General features: G+C 44.7%; 1 protein-coding gene and 1 long non-coding RNA gene across 3 annotated transcripts in view; one reads left to right on the top strand and one right to left on the bottom strand.

Moving 5' to 3' along the window:
- Nucleotides 1-18607, top strand: part of LOC139749023 (uncharacterized) — a 1138420-nt gene that overhangs the window by 297305 nt on the left and 822508 nt on the right. The gene's annotated exons all lie outside the window — the stretch shown is intronic.
- LOC139749009 (uncharacterized) overlaps nt 1-18607 on the bottom strand; it is a 557044-nt gene that overhangs the window by 124744 nt on the left and 413693 nt on the right. The window lies entirely within an intron of this gene.

The raw sequence follows: 18607 nt of genomic DNA, 5'->3' as shown, positions 1-18607 counted from the left end.
GGAAACAGCATCTATCCCCCTGCTTCAGCGAGGTAGCGCCAGGAAAACAGGCAAAAAATGGCCACATTCGTTCACACTCAGTCTCTAGCTGTAATGCACCGAAACCACAGCTCCCTATTCACATCCAGGCCCCTCAGATCTTTCTATAGTTTATCCCAGACGCTTCACATACCCTGGTTCACTGAAGTCCATCGCCAGAACGTCGACCACGGTATACCACATTGTTCCAATTCACTCATTTCCTTGCACGCCTCTCACCCTCCTGTATGTTGAAGCCCCTACCGTTCAAAATCTTTTTCACTCCATCTTTCCACCTCCACTTTGGTCTCCCACTTCTCCTCGTTCCCTCCACCTCTGACACATATATCCTCATTGTCAATCTTTCCTCACTCATTCTCTCCAAGTGACCAAATCATTTCAATACACCCTCTTCTGCTCTCTCAACCACACTCTTTATTACCACACATCTCTCTTACCCTTTCATTACTTACTCGATCAAACCACCTCACACTACATATTGTCCTCAAACATCTCATTTCCAACACATCCAACTTCCTCCGCAAAACCCTATCTATAGCCCACGCCTCACAACCATATAAACCATATAATGTTGGAACCACTATTGTGTGTGTGTGTGTGTGTGTGTGTGTGTGTGTGTGTGTGTGTGTGTGTGAGGAAGCACCCTTGCTGCAGGAACACGCAAGACAACACAGAATGGACTCGATATAATTGCAAGCAGAAAAAGGGAAAACAAAGATAAAAAGAAGACTTTGGTGCATCTGTAGAAGTAGCACTAGAGAACTTGCTTGAGTAAAGGCAAAAGCAGTCGACGAAGAAGAAGAAGAAGAAGAAGAAGAGAGAGAGAGAGAGAGAGAGAGAGAGAGAGAGAGAGAGAGAGAGAGAGAGAGAGAGAGAGAGAGCCGAGCGACTGCTGGCCGGGAATGGAAGGCAATAAGTAAGGTGGTTCACATTGAGGTTCAGCAGGAGTGTTGGAGGAGGCTGGGTGGTGGTGGTGATGGCGGGCGTGAGGGCAGGGGGTGAGGGATGCCACAAGTTCCCCGGCGTCGTCCAGCAGAAGATGACTGCAGGATTAAAGGCCAAGATTTATAGAACAGTTGAAACACCACCGCTGACGTGCGAGGAGAAACTTATGGCGGGAGTTAAGGAGAGGAAGAAAATATATATCTCTCAGGTTGAGATCAGGAAATGTTAAGACCTTGTGGTAGGAGGGAGGAGGAGGCGGAGGGTAGACGACTGATGATAACGGGAAGATGTTGGAATTTGGAAATACTGAACGAAAGTCAGGAGAGTCTATACTGATGTGTGTTGTATGGTACATATTGGGGGTATAGGGAAAACACACACACACACACACACACACACACACACACACACACACACATATGCACGAAATGGGGTCCAACGAGTATAAAACTCCTTCCTTTTACAGTACGAATAGGTAATTGCATAAACGAACGAACGTACAGCACAAACGAAACCAAACGGACACATACGAAACCCAGAGAATAGACTCAAACCCTTTTTCTCAATACTTGTTCGCCGTTTCCCGCGTTAGCGAGGTAACGTCAGGCACAGACAAAAAAAAAAGAGACCCAATTCGCTCACATTTATTCTTTAGCAGTCATGTATAATGCTCCGAAACCATAGCTAGCTATCCACATCCAGGCCCCACAGACCTCTCCGTGATTCCCCCGGGTTACTTCATATGACTAGTGCAGTCCATTGATAGCACATCGCCCCTATATACCACAGTGCTCCAATTCACATTATCCCGTGCTTGCCTTTCACTCTCTTACATGTTCAGGCCTTGAGCTCTGAGAATTTTTTTTCACTCCATCCTACCATCTCTTAAACATTTGAATATATGTGAATATTCGCACAAACACACTTTTACAGTCATAAAGATTAACGAACACACTCAAATGCTAAAATGCGTATAGAATGTGCTGTGAGTCATGACAGCACATTCAGATGGGACTTCTCAGTCAGGGTAAGCATATTACTAACCCCCCCCCCTCTCTCTCTCTCTCTCTCTCTCTCTCTCTCTCTCTCTCTCTCTCTCTCTCTCTCTCTCTCTCTCTCTCTCTCTCATGGTGTAGTTTCCGCAGATGATCAACCCACTTAACACCTTATATTGTCTTCGGATATTGAATTCCCGCTTAATCTAACCTTTTCCTTTCATTTGAATCCAAGACTCAAGACTCATTCTAACCATCTTGTCTTCAGTGAGAGAAACTGGCCTCTCCTTCCACACGTTCGACAATGGACCCGGGACCTTGCTGCCCTCTTTACCACCCTACGACTCACTTCAACCCCTCCACGGTTCCGATTGCTGCCACGTCCTCTTCCAGGTACTTAAACCACTCCTCTCCCTCCCTCCAGACCCTCCCTATTCAGACACGCTCAGACATTGTAGTCACACCTCCGTCCTTGACCTCGCTTTTATTCACATTTTCTCTCAACTTCCTTCTGTCACACACTCACCCCAACTTCTAGCGTTTCTCTCAGGAGCCTGCCACCAGGGCTGTGTCATCTGCAAACAGCAGCTGACTCGCATAGATTTTTGTGCTTATATATATATATATATATATATATATATATATATATATATATATATATATATATGTATATATGTATATATATATATATATATATATATATATATATATATATATATATATATATATATATATAAGCGATGAACTTTAGGAAGAATAAGTTGCTTTTGAGGGAGTAAAATGGTGCGCGAATAACAGGATATTTAATTCAGACGATGTGTGATGGAAATACTTAGAGAAATAGGAGGATTTTTGCAACTGCAGAAGCTGGTGACTGAGTTTGGTAAAGTGTGTGAAAGAAGAAAGTTGAGAGTAAATGTGAATAAGAGCAAGGTTATTAGGTACAGTTTCAATTGGGAGGTAAGTTTGAATGGAGAAAAACTGGAGGAAGTGAAGTGTTTTAGATATCTGAGAGTGGATTTGGCTGCGGATGGAACCATGGAAACGGAAGTGAATCATAGGGTGGGGGAGGAGGCGAAAATTCTGGGAGCCTTGAAGAATGTATGGAAGTCGAGAACATTATCTCGGAAAGCAAAAATGGGTATGTTTGAAGGAGTAGTGCTTCCAACAATGTTGTATGGTTGCGAGGCGTGGGCTATGGATAGAGTTGTGCGGAGGAGGGTGGATGTGCAGGAAATGATATGTTTGAGGACAGTATGTGGTGTGAGATGGTTTGATCGAGTAAGTAATGTAAGGGTAAGAGAGATGTGTGGTAATAAAAAGAGTGTGGTTGAGAGAGCAGAAGAGGGTGTTTTGAAATGGTTTGGTCACATGGAGAGAATGAGTGAGGAAAGATTGACCAAGAGGATATATGTGTCAGAGGTGGAGGGAACGAGGAGAAGTGGGAGACCCAATTGGAGGTGGAAAGATGGAGTGAAAAATATTTTGAGTGATCGGGGCCTGAACATGCAGGTGGGTGAAAGGCGTGCAAGGAATTGAGTGAATTGGAACGATGTGGTATACCGGGGTCGACGTGGTGTCAATGGATTGAACCAGGGCATGTGAAGCGTCTGGGATAAACCATGGAAAGTTGTGTGGGGCCTGGATGTGGAAAGGGAGCTGTGGTTTCGGTGCATTATTACATGACAGCTAGAGACTGAGTGTGAACGAATGGGGCCTTTGTTGTCTGTTCCTAGCGCTACCTCGCGCACATGAAGGGGGAGGGGGTTGTTATTTCATGTGTGGCGAGGTGGCGATGGGAATGAATAAAGGCAGACAGTATGAATTATGTACATGTGTATATATGTATTTGTCTGGGTGTGTGTATATATATGTATACGTTGAGATGTATAGGTATGTATATTTGCGTGTGTGGACGTGTATGTATATACATGTGTATGTGGGTGGGGTTGGGCCATTCTTTCGTCTGTTTCCTTGCGCTACTTCGCAAACGCGGGAGACAGCGACAAAGGAAGCAAAAAGAAAATATATATTTCATAAATGTTTATAGTTGTGTTACTGGAGTGATAGTTTTCATGCATGGTGTTTTTGACAAGAAAATAGTGAAGTTGGAGAAAAATGTAGCTTAGACATTGAAGCTTATTGATACAGTGGTGAAATTGATGAGAACTGCTATTGACGTTTGTGTGAATAAATTGTACATTTCCTTTTCCATAGCCAGAGGTTGAACCATTATGTGACATTCATTTTTTCATTCATTTCAAGCTAAAAGTTTGTTTTCTAAATTGTTTCTTACATTTTTCATATGTATATATATGTATGTGTGTGTGTGTGTGTGTGTGTATGTGCGTATGTGTGTGTATGTGTGTGTGTGTGTATATGTATATATATATGTATATTATCCCTGGGGATAGGGGTGAAAGAATACTTCCCACGTATTCCTCGCGTGTCGTAGAAAGCGACTAGAGGGGACGGGAGCGGGGGGCCGGAAATCCTCCCCTCCTTGTATTAACTTTCTAAAATGGGAAACAGAAGAAGGAGTCACGCGGGGAGTGATCATCCTCCTCGAAGGCTCAGAGTGGGGTGCCTAAATGTGTGTGGATGTAACCAAGATGTGAAAAAAGGAGAGATAGGTAGTATGTTTGAGGAAAGGAACCTGGATGTTTTGGCTCTGAGTGAAACGAAGCTCAAGGGTAAAGGGGAAGAGTGGTTTGGAAATGTCTGGGGAGTGAAGTCAGGGGTTAGTGAGAGGACAAGAGCAAGGGAAGGAGTAGCAATACTCCTGAAACAGGAGTTGTGGGAGTATGTGATAGAATGTAAGAAAGTAAATTCTCGATTGATATGGGTAAAATTGAAAGTTGATGGAGAGAGGTGGGTGATTATTGGTGCATATGCACCTGGGCATGAGAAGAAAGATCATGAGAGGCAAGTGTTTTGGGAGCAGCTGAATGAGTGTGTTAGCGGTTTTGATGCACGAGACCGGGTTATAGTGATGGGTGATTTGAATGCAAAGGTGAGTAATGTGGCAGTTGAGGGAATAATTGGTATGCATGGGGTGTTCAGTGTTGTAAATGGAAATGGTGAAGAGCTTGTAGATTTATGTGCTGAAAAAGGACTGATGATTGGGAATACCTGGTTTAAAAAGCGAGATATACATAAGTATACTTATGTAAGTAGGAGAGATGGCCAGAGAGCGTTATTGGATTACGTGTTAATTGACAGGCGTGCGAAAGAGAGACTTTTGGATGTTAATGTGCTGAGAGGTGCAAATGGAGGGATGTCTGATCATTATCTTGTAGAGGCTAAGGTGAAGATTAGTATGGGTTTTCAGAAAAGAGGAGTGAATGTTGGGGTGAAGAAGGTGGTGAGAGTAAGTGAGCTTGGGAAGGAGACCTGTGTGGGGAAGTACCAGGAGAGACTGTGTACAGAATGGAAAAAGGTGAGAACAATGGAAGTAAGGGGAGTGGGGGAGGAATGGGATGTATTTAGGGAGTCAGTGATGGATTGCGCAAAAGATGCTTGTGGCATGAGAAGAGTGGGAGGTGGGCCGTTTAGAAAGGGTAGTGAGTGGTGGGATGAAGAAGTAAGAGTATTAGTGAAATAGAAGAGAGAGGCATTTGGACGATGTTTGCAGGGAAAAAATGCAATTGAGTGGGAGAAGTATAAAAGAAAGAGACAGGAGGTCAAGAGAAAGGTGCAAGAGGTGAAAAAAAGGGCAAATGAGAGTTGGGGTGAGAGACTATCAGTAAATTTTAGGGAGAATAAAAAGATGTTCTGGAAGGAGGTAAATAGGGTGCGTAAGTCAAGGGAGCAAATGGGAACTTCAGTGAAGGGCGTAAATGGGGAGGTGATAACAAGTAGTGGTGATGTGAGAAGGAGATGGAATGAGTATTTTGAAGGTTTGTTGAATGTGTCTGATGACAGAGTGGCAGATATAGGGTGTTTTGGTCGAGGTGGTGTGCAAAGTGAGAGGGTTAGGGAAAATGATTTGGTAAACAGAGAAGAGGTAGTAAAAGCTTTGCGGAAGATGAAAGCCGGCAAGGCAGCAGGTTTGGATGGTATTGCAGTGGAATTTATTAAAAAAGGGGGTGACTGTATTGTTGACTGGTTGGTGAGGTTATTTAATGTATGTATGACTCATGGTGAGGTGCCTGAGGATTGGCGGAATGCGTGCATAGTGCCATTGTACAAAGGCAAAGGGGATAAGAGTGAGTGCTCAAATTACAGAGGTATAAGTTTGTTGAGTATTCCTGGTAAATTATATGGGAGGGTATTGATTGAGAGGGTGAAGGCATGTACAGAGCATCAGATTGGGGAAGAGCAGTGCGGTTTCAGAAGTGGTAGAGGATGTGTGGATCAGTTGTTTGCTTTGAAGAATGTATGTGAGAAATACTTAGAAAAGCAAATGGATTTGTATGTAGCATTTATGGATCTGGAGAAGGCATATGATAGAGTTGATAGAGATGCTCTGTGGAAGGTATTAAGAATATATGGTGTGGGAGGCAAGTTGTTAGAAGCAGTGAAAAGTTTTTATCGAGGATGTAAGGCATGTGTACGTGTAGGAAGAGAGGAAAGTGATTGGTTCTCAGTGAATGTAGGTTTGCGGCAGGGGTGTGTGATGTCTCCATGGTTGTTTAATTTGTTTATGGATGGGGTTGTTAGGGAGGTAAATGCAAGAGTCCTGGAAAGAGGGGCAAGTATGAAGTGTGTTGGGGATGAGAGAGCTTGGGAAGTGAGTCAGTTGTTGTTCGCTGATGATACAGCGCTGGTGGCTGATTCATGTGAGAAACTGCAGAAGCTGGTGACTGAGTTTGGTAAAGTGTGTGAAAGAAGAAAGTTAAGAGTAAATGTGAATAAGAGCAAGGTTATTAGGTACAGTAGGGTTGAGGGTCAAGTCAATTGGGAGGTGAGTTTGAATGGAGAAAAACTGGAGGAAGTGAAGTGTTTTAGATATCTGGGAGTGGATCTGTCAGCGGACGGAACCATGGAAGCGGAAGTGGATCATAGGGTGGGGGAGGGGGCGAAAATTTTGGGAGCCTTGAAAAATGTGTGGAAGTCGAGAACATTATCTCGGAAAGCAAAAATGGGTATGTTTGAAGGAATAGTGGTTCCAACAATGTTGTATGGTTGCGAGGCGTGGGCTATGGATAGAGTTGTGCGCAGGAGGATGGATGTGCTGGAAATGAGATGTTTGAGGACAATGTGTGGTGTGAGGTGGTTTGATCGAGTAAGTAACGTAAGGGTAAGAGAGATGTGTGGAAATAAAAAGAGCGTGGTTGAGAGAGCAGAAGAGGGTGTTTTGAAATGGTTTGGGCACATGGAGAGAATGAGTGAGGAAAGATTGACCAAGAGGATATATGTGTCGGAGGTGGAGGGAACGAGGAGAAGAGGGAGACCAAATTGGAGGTGGAAAGATGGAGTGAAAAAGATTTTGTGTGATCGGGGCCTGAACATGCAGGAGGGTGTAAGGAGGGCAAGGAATAGAGTGAATTGGAGCGATGTGGTATACAGGGGTTGACGTGCTGTCAGTGGATTGAATCAAGGCATGTGAAGCGTCTGGGGTAAACCATGGAAAGCTGTGTAGGTATGTATATTTGCGTGTGTGGACGTGTGTATGTACATGTGTATGGGGGGGGGGGGTTGGGCCATTTCTTTCGTCTGTTTCCTTGCGCTACCTCGCAAACGCGGGAGACAGCGACAAAGTATAAAAAAAAAAAAAAAAAAAATATATATATATATATATATATATATATATATATATATATATATATATATATATATATATATATATATATATATGTATATATATATATATATATATATATATATATATGTGCGTGTGTGTGTGTATGTGTGTGTGTATGTGTGTGTGTGTGTGTGTGTGTGTGTGTATAACGTTAATGAGATGGCCTTGATTAGGGGCTCAGTTGCCTGTACGGTCTCAGCTAACCCACAAAAAATCATACCTATGTGTGTAGGAAGGATGGTCATCTGTCATTATTAGATTACATAGTCAATGATTGACAGGCGTGTAAAAATATAACTTTTGGATGTAGTTTTGCTGAGAGAGGCAGCTGCTGGTGGTACGGTCGATCACTATCTTGTGGAGGTGAGGCTGAAGCTTTTCAGGTGTTATAGGAAAAGATAAAACAATATCGGCGACAAGAGAGTGGTGAGAATATGTGAGCTTGTAAGAGATACTTGTGTGAAGAAATACCTGGAGAGATGGAGTTGAGAGTAAATGAAGCGAGGGGAGTGGGTAAGGAATGGGAGGCATTTGGGGAAGCTGTGGTGGCAGGTACGAGAGATGTATGTTGCATGAGAAAGGTGGGAGGTGGGCAGAGTAGAAAGAGTAGTGAGTGGTGCGATGAAAAAGTAGAGTTTATAGTGAAAGAGAATAGAGAAGCGAGTGGGCGGTACTTACAGGGAAGGAGTGCATCTGATTAGGAGATGTGTAAGAGAAAGCTGCGGAAGGTCACCAGGAAGATGCAGGTGTTGAAAAATTAGGCAAATAAATGTTAGGGTTAATAAGATGTTTTGGAAGGATGTAAATGATGTTCGAAAAACAAGAGAACGAAGTGTAACATCGATGAATTGGGGCAAAAAGGGAATTGGTAACAGGTATTGATGCGATAAGAAAGAGATGGTGTAAGTATTTTGAAAGAATGTTGAATATGTTTGATGATAGGGTGTCCGATGTTGTGTGTTTGGGTAGGGGTGGTATGCGAATTGAGAGTCATGGAGAATGGTTTGATGAAGAGAGAAGTGGTGAAAGCTTTACGGGAGATGAAATGTGGCAAGGCAGCAGGAGTGGATATCGTTGCAGTTGAACTTACTAAGAAAGAGGGTGACTGTGATGTTGATTGGTTAGTTAGGATTTTCAGTGTAAGTATGGATGATGTTGAGGTGGCTGAGGGTTGGCAGAATGCATATATATAGCGCCATTGTAAAAAGGCCGGAGGATAAACGTCATCGTTCAAACTACAGAGGTATAAATTTGCTGAGTGTACGGGCGAGGCATATGAGAAGGTAAGGACATGGGAAAGACCTGAGGTGGAGCTGAGGTGGTTGTGGGATAGAGTTAGGGAACACCTGTAAGGAGCCTTGGGAAATGTGGGGAAGGCATGTACAGAGCATCAGACTGGGAATGAGCGTTTGGTCTCATAAGTGGTAGAGGATGTGTAGATCAGTTGTTTGTTCTAAAGAATGTGTGTGTGAAATATCTAGGGAAACGGTTGGATGTTTGTGTGGTGTTTATGGATCTGGTGAAAACATATGAAAGAGTTAACAGAGATGCATTGTGGAAGGTCTTAAAAATATCCGATGTGGGAGGAAAGCTGGTAGAAGCAGTGAGAATGTTTTATCAGGGATGAAGGTATGTGTACAAGTAGGAAGAGAGGAGAGTGAATGGTTCCAAGTGAAGGTTGGCTTCGGCATGAGAGGAGCAAGTATGCAGTATGTAAGGAATGAAAGGGTTTGGGAAGTGAGTCAGTTGTTGTTTCCTGGTGATATTGCGCTGGTGGCAGTTTCGACTGAGAAACTGTAGGAGTTGGTGAATGTTTGGAAGAGTGTGTGAAAGGAGAGTTGAGAGTAAATGTGAAGAAAAGCAAGGTTAATTATTAGGTTCAGCAGGGTTGAGGGACAGGTTAGTTTGGGTGTGAATTTAGATGAAGAAAAGTTGGAGGTAAAGAGTTTTAGATATCTGGGAGTAGACATGGCAGCAGAAGCGAGTCATAGGGTGGGTAAGGAAGAGAAGGTTCTGGGAACGTCGAACAATGTCTAGAAAAAGGGAACGTTATCTGGGAGGGCAAAAATGGGTATATTTGAAGGAACAGTAGTTCCAGCAATATTGAATGGATGCGAGAGGCATGGGTTATAGATAAGGCTAAAAGGAGGAGGATGGACTTGTTGGAAATGAAATGTTTGAAGACGATATTTGGTTGGTGGTTTGATCGAGTAAGTAATGAAAGCGAAAGAGAGAGGCATGGTAATAAATAGAGTGTGATTAAGGGAGCTGAAGAGAGTGTTCTGAAATGGTTTGGACACGTGAAGAGAATGCGTGAGGAAAGGTTGACAAAGACGACATATGTGTCAGAAGTGGAGTTAACAAGGAGAACGGGAGGCTAGATTGTACATGGGAGGATGGTGTGAAAAAGAATTTGGACGATCGGGGCCTGAACACGCAGGAGGATGAAAGGCGTGCACTGGACAGAGTCGACGTGCTGTCAGTAGACTGAATCAAGGCATGTGAAGCGTCCAGGGTAAACCATGGAAGGTCTGTTGGGCCTGGATGTGGAGAGGGAGCTATGGTTTCGGTGAATTACACATGACTGGTAGAGGATGGATGTCGGTAGATGAGGCCTTGTCGCCTTGTCGTGTGCTCATGTCGTTCCTCGCAAATGCAGGAAACGGCGATCAAGTATATATATATATATATATATATATATATATATATATATATATATATATATATATATATATATATATATATATCCCAGGTGATAGGGGAGAAAGGATACTCCCCTTGTATTACCTGCGTGTCGTAGAAGGCGAGTAGAAGGGGAGGGAGCGGGGGGCTGGAAATAATCCCCTCCCGTTTTTACTTTTCCAAAAGAAGGAACAGAGAAGGGAAGCCAAGTGAAGATTTTCCCTCCAAGGCTTATTCCTCCGTTCTTGGCGCCACCTCGCTAACGCGGGAAATGGCGAATATGTATGAAAAAAAATGATGTATATATATATATATATATATATTTTTTTTTTTTTCACACGATTCGCCATTTCCCGCATTTGCGAGGTAGCGTTAAGAACAGAGGACTGGGCCTTAGAGGGAAAATCCTCACCTGGCCCCCTTCTCTGTTCCATCTTTTGGAAAATTAAAAAAAAAAAACGAGAGGGGAGGATTTCCAGCCACCCGCTCCCTCCCCTTTTAGTCGCCTTCTACGACACGCAGGGAATACGTGGGAAGTATTCTTTCTCCCCTATCCCCAGGGATAATATATATATATATATATATATATATATATATATATATATATATATATATATATATATATATATATATATATATATATATATATATATATATATATATATATATATATATATATATATATATATATATATCTTTGTGTGTGTGTGTGTGTGTGTAAATGTAGCCTTTTCTTTATGATGAGTCTTCGCTGACTGTGTACACGCATGCAAGAAATATTATATTTTAAGCTTCAAAATCTGTGTGTCTCTGTGTATGTATGTATATATGTACGTCCGTTATGTAACTACTCTTAGCTCACATGGTCAGTCTTAAGCCAGATTTCTACAGTGTGGTAATGTGGAGCAAGCGTCATGTTCATCAGGGGAGTCCACGCCTCTCGTCCCCAACCTACACAGCTTCCATGCCAGGCGGGCTGGGTGTAGTAGCATACTGTGTCTTCATGTACTGTAAGTGAAATGAGGGTGGGTAATACCTATGACTGTTCGCTGCGCTCAACATAGTGAGTGAACTATGTCTGCAGAAGAGAGGATGTGTGGAAGACAAGGAGATCTAGTGAGGCCCTGGGCAGGGTCTGGGAAAGACCTGAGGTGGAGCTGAGGAGGATGTGGCATAGACTTGGGGAATACCTGTAAGGAGCCTTGGGAAATCTGGGGACGACTTAGGAAAGGCGCTGGAAAGACTTGAGGTAGACCGTGGTTAAGGCTTGGAAAGGACCTGGGGACGACCTAGGAAGGTCGCGGGAAAGACTTGAGGTAGACCGTGGTTAAGGCTTGGAAAGGACCTGGAGACGACTTAGGAAAGGCGCGGGAAAGACTTGAGGTAGACCGTGGTTAAGGCTTGGAAAGGACCTGGGGTCGACTTAGGAAAGGCGCGGGAAAGACTTAATGTACACCGTGGTTAAGGCTTGGAGAGGACCTTAGGAAGACGAGGTAGATCTTGGTTAAGGCTTGGAAAGGAGCTGGGAAGACCTCAGGACCTGGTGAAGATCTAGGGAAAACTTAGAGAAGTGTGTCATTATTGCCCTTACATGTGGAAACAAGCCATATGATTTGTTCCATATAAAGTACAAACGTCTGTCTGTCTGTCCGTTATTTATATACTAAGTCACTGGGCCACTCTCAGTTACATTTTGTGAGTTTATAATCTGGAACAAGGGGCATGTTAGTGTGCAGTTCAGAGCCTCCTCTGCCCGACATCCTCTATATAGGGGTGAGGGTAATCAGGACAAGAGGACGTGTACCTCACCGTATATATATATATATATATATATATATATATATATATATATATATATATATATATATATATATATATATACTTAAAATACCACTGGAATAAACACACAGAACCAGGATAAATTCCCACCAAGCAATTCAACATTTAACTGAGTAATCACCTCATCAGGTGACTGTTATGATCGCACCTGGACGAGACACATCAGTGATAAACCGTTGATAAAAACTAGGTTAAGGAGGATACGTCTTGGCCAATATAGACCCGTTTAGGAAATATGGCCACAACTAGTTATGGAATTCTATTGTTGTGGACCTGAGTTGGTCTTGATTACAATGAATATACGAGAGATTCACCTGAATTTGGAATCTGGGTGGAGATGCAGACAGTAAATAAGAAGAAAGGAGAAAATGAATTGAATTGTCATGCAGGGAGGCTGAAGAAGTCCATCGCCAATATCAAGTCGAAGATATTGGAAGTTTGGAAGAAGCGGGACAGTTTTTGGAGATATTTCGTCAACACTTGAATACGATACAGGAAGTGTGTATGGAAGGAAAATATAAATCTCCAAAAGGAATAGGAACACCATGATATAGAAGTTGGTGAGAAGGTAATGAAGCGTGTAGAAGAATAGGATGGCAAATGTTCGATGAACAGAAGGGTAGGCGGACATTGGTAGGAAACTGGAAAACAAAAAAGATGTTAGTAGAAATAGAAATACTGGGGACTTCAGAGCATATGGAACAAGTGAAGGTAACCCAGTAGTGGCCCAGCTGAGGGACAAGGCTGTGGTTGACCCAGTAGTGGCCCAGCTGAGGGACAAGGCTGTGGTTGACCCAGTAGTGGCCCAGCTGAGGGACAAGGATGTGGTTGACCCAGTAGTGGCCCAGCTGAGGGACAAGGATGTGGTTGACCCAGTAGTGGCCCAGCTGAGGGACAAGGCTGTGGTTGACCCAGTAGTGGCCCAGCTGAGGGACAAGGATGTGGTTGACCCAGTAGTGGCCCAGCTGAGGGACAAGGATGTGGTTGACCCAGTAGTGGCCCAGCTGAGGGACAAGGATGTGGTTGACCCAGTAGTGGCCCAGCTGAGGGACAAGGCTGTGGTTGACCCAGTAGTGGCCCAGCTGAGGGACAAGGATGTGGTTGACCCAGTAGTGGCCCAGCTGAGGGACAAGGATGTGGTTGACCCAGTAGTGGCCCAGCTGAGGGACAAGGCTGTGGTTGACCCAGTAGTGGCCCAGCTGAGGGACAAGGATGTGGTTGACCCAGTAGTGGCCCAGCTGAGGGACGAGGCTGTGGCTGAGGAGGGGGTGGGGATTGGGGGTTTGGGGGGAATCAGACCCAGACTGGCCTGGGGACAAGCCGCAGGGTGGGTAGACTCATACAACTGTCAAAGAAGTCGAGGAGCTGAGTGTAGAAACCAACAGTAAAACATCAAGGTACAAAACATTACCAGTGAGGGTACGAAGGCAAAATGCGAGTCCAGCATTGGGGCCAGAGGTGAGAAGTGGTCGAGGTTTGGCTACATGAGAAGATGAACAACTTAGTGGGACGGCCTACCACTTGGCAGGACCAGGCACTACTTGATCGAACCAGTACCATTGTATAGGATTAGGCACCATTTAGTAGGACGAGATGCCAGGTAATAGGACCAGACACCACTTGATAGCACCAGACACCCACTTGGTATGATCAAATACCACTTAGTATGACCAGGACCACTAAATAGGACCAGGTACCACTTGGTATGACCAGATACCACTTAGTAGAACCAGGTACCGTACCACCAACCCGGTGAAGCATAATTCCAGGAGACAGTAGTAGCGGATCCGTCATGTGGTGTACACTGACTGAATTTATTGCGAGAAATCCCACTCAGATACTTTTGGTCAGTGTGCAGTGCCACGGAAAAAAGTATTAATGAACCGGATCAAATTTTTGATGATATTAATGAAATTACAATCACGGCGGTGCAGGAGGCGAGCCCCACTAGGTGATCGAACGGTTGTAATATTTAGGGATTACAGTGATAGGGAAATGGATTCAGAATGTTTAAATCCGCATTAAGAACGTGTGTCACGAAGGCGTACGTTCTGAGAATGTGATCAGGACGACTTCCCGTCCCTGGAGTGTGGTGGTTAGCGACACGTCTGTCTGCAGGTGGTACTGTGTTGTTTGCTGCGAGTGAAGGAGTTGCAGAGGGTTGTAAGTGTGTTCTGTGATGTGTGTTAGGGGAGTGAAGGCGAATGTGAGAGAAAGTAAAGTAACGGTGTTTGAAAGGAAACAAAGTGAAAGTATAGGTTTTGTAAAACCATGTATATAGTGAAGGAAGAAAGTGTACTAAACTGTTTTAGATATGGAAGAGGCGAGGGAATATAAGAGTATTTAGGAGCTAAAAAACTCACGAATCAGAGGGGCTGGTATGCCATCACTCTATCCTTCACGGACACCTGTTTGGGGGAACGTGAACTTTGCAGGAAAGCGATCATGTATTGCTTGAGTTTAAGAATGTGTTTACGAAGAAATAAGAAAGAATCAGAGGAAATGATACCAAGAGGTTGTATATTATTAGGTTGGGAGTTTAAAAAAGTTGAACAGATATTCTTCAAGTTCGTAAACTTGGAGAAAGAATTCCACAGTCAGGTTGTGGAGCAGTGTTACAACAGGTTTTCAGAGATATATAATGAAAAGGGGGGAGGGAGGTAGTAAACAGTTACCAGTGATGGGAGATGGAGAGTGTAGAGAGGAGAGTGAAGGACGTGGCTCAGTAGATAAAAGGCCAAGATAAGTAGAAACGTCCCATGACAAAAGTCACATCATGCATAAGATAGAGGAAGCGTGTGAACTGAATAACCGGATTAACCATATGTGTGTGGTATAATAGGTCGTCATGTTGAGGCCGTAATTTCTGTGATCATAAACCGTAGATCTTCGCTGCACGAAGCTGAGAGTGAATTGTTGGGTCATTACATTTTGATGGTTTTGATCACGTCTCTGTCGCAGGTAAACCAAGGGAAGAAAACATCTTTTGACTGAAGTTTTGTGATTTTTGGTTTTGTTTCATGTTTTATGGATATCACAGTTTAAAGCTGGGATATTGAAAACCATTCTCTGTGTGGACCGTATGTATTTTTTTTTTTTTGTACATTTTTTCATACTTATTCGCCATTTCCCGCGTTAGCGAGGTAGCGTTAAGAACAGACGACTGAGCCTTAGAGGGAATATCCTCACTTGGCCCCCTTCTCTCTTCCTTCTTTTGGAAAAGTAAAAACGGGAGGGAAGGATTTCCAGACCCCTCCCCTTTTAGTAGCCCTCTACGATACGCATTGAATACATGGGAAGTATTCTTTCTCCCTTATTCCCAGGGATATATTCGAGTACATAGTATTTGAATAGTCATTTCCCTATTAGGGGCGATCATAGCCTAGCGGTAGCGCTCCCGCTGTTTCACAGGGGTCCCGGGTTCGATCCTGGCTGTTGGAGGCTTGTATGATATATATATATATATATATATATATATATATATATATATATATATATATATATATATATATATACATATACATATATAATCACGTTACTTAGGAGCGTGGTAAGATTGTTAGATGAATAAATGCTCAGGTACAACTCTGCCACGCACGTTACCATCTCCTAACTCCATGATATATACACATCTCATTATGGAATCAGGCTATAATTCCCATTCATAATATTTATTTTATATATGTCCATTGCCTTTATGAATATTTATACACCATTTGTATTCATTTTCTTGGCAGCGTGGGCAGGGTGGCGATGAAGTACTAGCCATGTTGATAGCTGATGACCAGCTGGGTTTAAAAAACAAATTATGAGCGAAGGATGTGTACACTTATATGAGTTGCCGGTACTCACTTGCTGACTAACATCTCCGATACAAATTTACGGTCGGAATATTTCTGAATGCCATTAAATGCCGGAGACGGCCAGTGCCGTATGTGGCACATGGGCGGTTCAATTCAGAAGAACATGGTTATAAGAGCAGGGGAAATGTAGAGGAAAAAAGTGGACGAGACGAAAGAAATTCCTGACTGGTTTAATAACTTTATCAGGAGTTAATTTTTGGTACAGGAACTGAGGGTACATCATGAGTTGAAGATTGGGTTGCCACATTACGCCTAATGTTACCTAGTTAAGATGGAGGATGTATCATGAAAAACATCCAGATAATTGAAGGAAATATATGTGATTTTCTGAAGGTTCTGAATTTGTATGAAGGACTTGTTCATCATGGCATGTTGGCCCCTGTCTTGAAAGGTTGTGTACAACCACTCGATAGTTCGCATGAGCTTATCTTCGAACTGTATTACAGGCCAGTAACACACACACACACACACACACACACACACACACACACACACACACACAGAAACATACACACACAAACATACACATGACGAAGTGGACAGCCAGCAGATGTGGGGAGTGTGCCATGGGCGGGCGCATCACTATGTACAAACGAGACCCACCCTCGGTGTGTGTGCGTGTGTGTGTGTGTGTGTGTGTGTGTGTGTGTAACCAGCATCAGTGACGGTAACATAACGCACACACACATTCCTCCTTCCCTGGTGGGTGTCGTCACTACCACACTCTTACCACTGACGTCCACACGATGAGAACACGGAAGAGATTTTGAACAAGAAATTATTACATAGGTTTTCTAAGTCACGCTGCAAGATCATGCCCTAAAATTATGTCCATATGTACATGGTTACTGTACAGTCCACTTGTTGTAGATGGTTACTGTACAGTCCACTTGTTGTAGATGGTTACTGTACAGTCCACTTGTTGTAGATGGTTACTGTACAGTCCACTTGTTGTAGATGGTTATTGTACAGTCTACTTGTTGTAGATGGTTACTGTACAGAAGTGGAGACATGCTTCGTGTGCGTCTGTTCGCTCAGTGTATCTGCCGGCATCATGGTTCGTTTATAGATAACTGCATCATGGTGATATGTCTCTGGGATAATCGAGTAGTTTGCGTTATACAACAAGGGTACCTTATAGCCTCGGTAGTTACAACGGGCGCAGTTGTGGTTACGTAATATAGCTATGGTTCATTTAAGCATCAGGGATAGCTTGTAGCTATGGTACGTGCAGTCACAAGGCCCGCTGTCATCCAGTCGACCGTCGTCCACTGTGGGAGCAACGTGGGGGTTAGGAGGTGTCTGAGGACGACCGCATGGGATAGGTCTTGCCAGGTCCTTCAGTCCCGTGGCTGGACCAGGGCCCAGGATGTGGCGCCCTGTGGGCGGCAACACTTACGCTGGACGACCTTCAGGAGGAGGAGGAGGAGGAGGAGGAGGAGGAGGAGGCTCACATACACTGGGTGACCGTCAGGAGGAGGAGGAGGAGGAGGAGGCTCACATACACTGGACGACCGTCAGGAGGACCAGGAGGAGGAGGAGGAGGCTCACATACACTGGACGACCGTCAGGAGGGAGGAGGACGAGAGACCGAGAGGGTGAGGCTACACATGCCCCGAGTGAGGGTCAGGTTGTACGTGTGTGTGTGTGTGTGTGTGTGTGTGTGTGTGTGTGTGTGTGATGGGTTGTACCAGCAGGATACCGGACTGCGACGGGTATGAGGAGGAGAGCGCGGGCGTCGGACACTGCCTCTCTCAGGTGACTGGACGGCAGGTGACGAGGTGCCTACCTGTGTGGAAGGGAGAGGTGAGGAGGGGGAGCACTTACCTGTGGTCATGTGGCAGGTGAGGGGTGGCACCTAGCTGTGGCCTCGTGGCAGGTGAGGGGTGGCACCTAGCTGTGGTCATGTGGCAGGTGAGGGGTGGCACCTAGCTGTGGCCACGTGGCAGGTGAGGGGTGACACCTAGCTGTGGTCATGTGGCAGGTGAGGGGTGGCACCTAGCTGTGGCCACGTGGCAGGTGAGTGGTGACACCTAGCTGTGGTCATGTGGCAGGTGAGGGGTGGCACCTAGCTGTGGCCACGTGGCAGGTGAAGGGTGACACCTAGCTGTGGCCACGTGGCAGGTGAGTGGTGACACCTAGCTGTGGCCACGTGGCAGGTGAGTGGTGACACCTAGCTGTGGTCATGTGGCAGGTGAGGGGTGGCACCTAGCTGTGGCCACGTGGCAGGTGAGTGGTGACACCTAGCTGTGGTCATGTGGCAGGTGAGGGGTGACACCTAGCTGTGGTCATGTGGCAGGTGAGTGGTGACACCTAGCTGTGGTCATGTGGCAGGTGAGTGGTGACACCTAGCTGTGGCCATGTGGCAGGTGAGGGGGAGCACCTACCTGTGGTCATGTGGCAGGTGAGGGGTGGCACCTAGCTGTGGCCACGTGGCAGGTGAGGGGCGGCACCTAGCTGTGGCCACGTGGCAGGTGAGGGGTGGCACCTAGCTGTGG

The sequence above is a fragment of the Panulirus ornatus genome, chromosome 1 (assembly GCF_036320965.1).
Source record: "Panulirus ornatus isolate Po-2019 chromosome 1, ASM3632096v1, whole genome shotgun sequence".
Lineage (NCBI taxonomy): Eukaryota > Metazoa > Arthropoda > Malacostraca > Decapoda > Palinuridae > Panulirus > Panulirus ornatus.
Note: the sequence above shows the minus strand (reverse complement) of the source record. Positions and strands in the feature narration are given on the sequence as shown.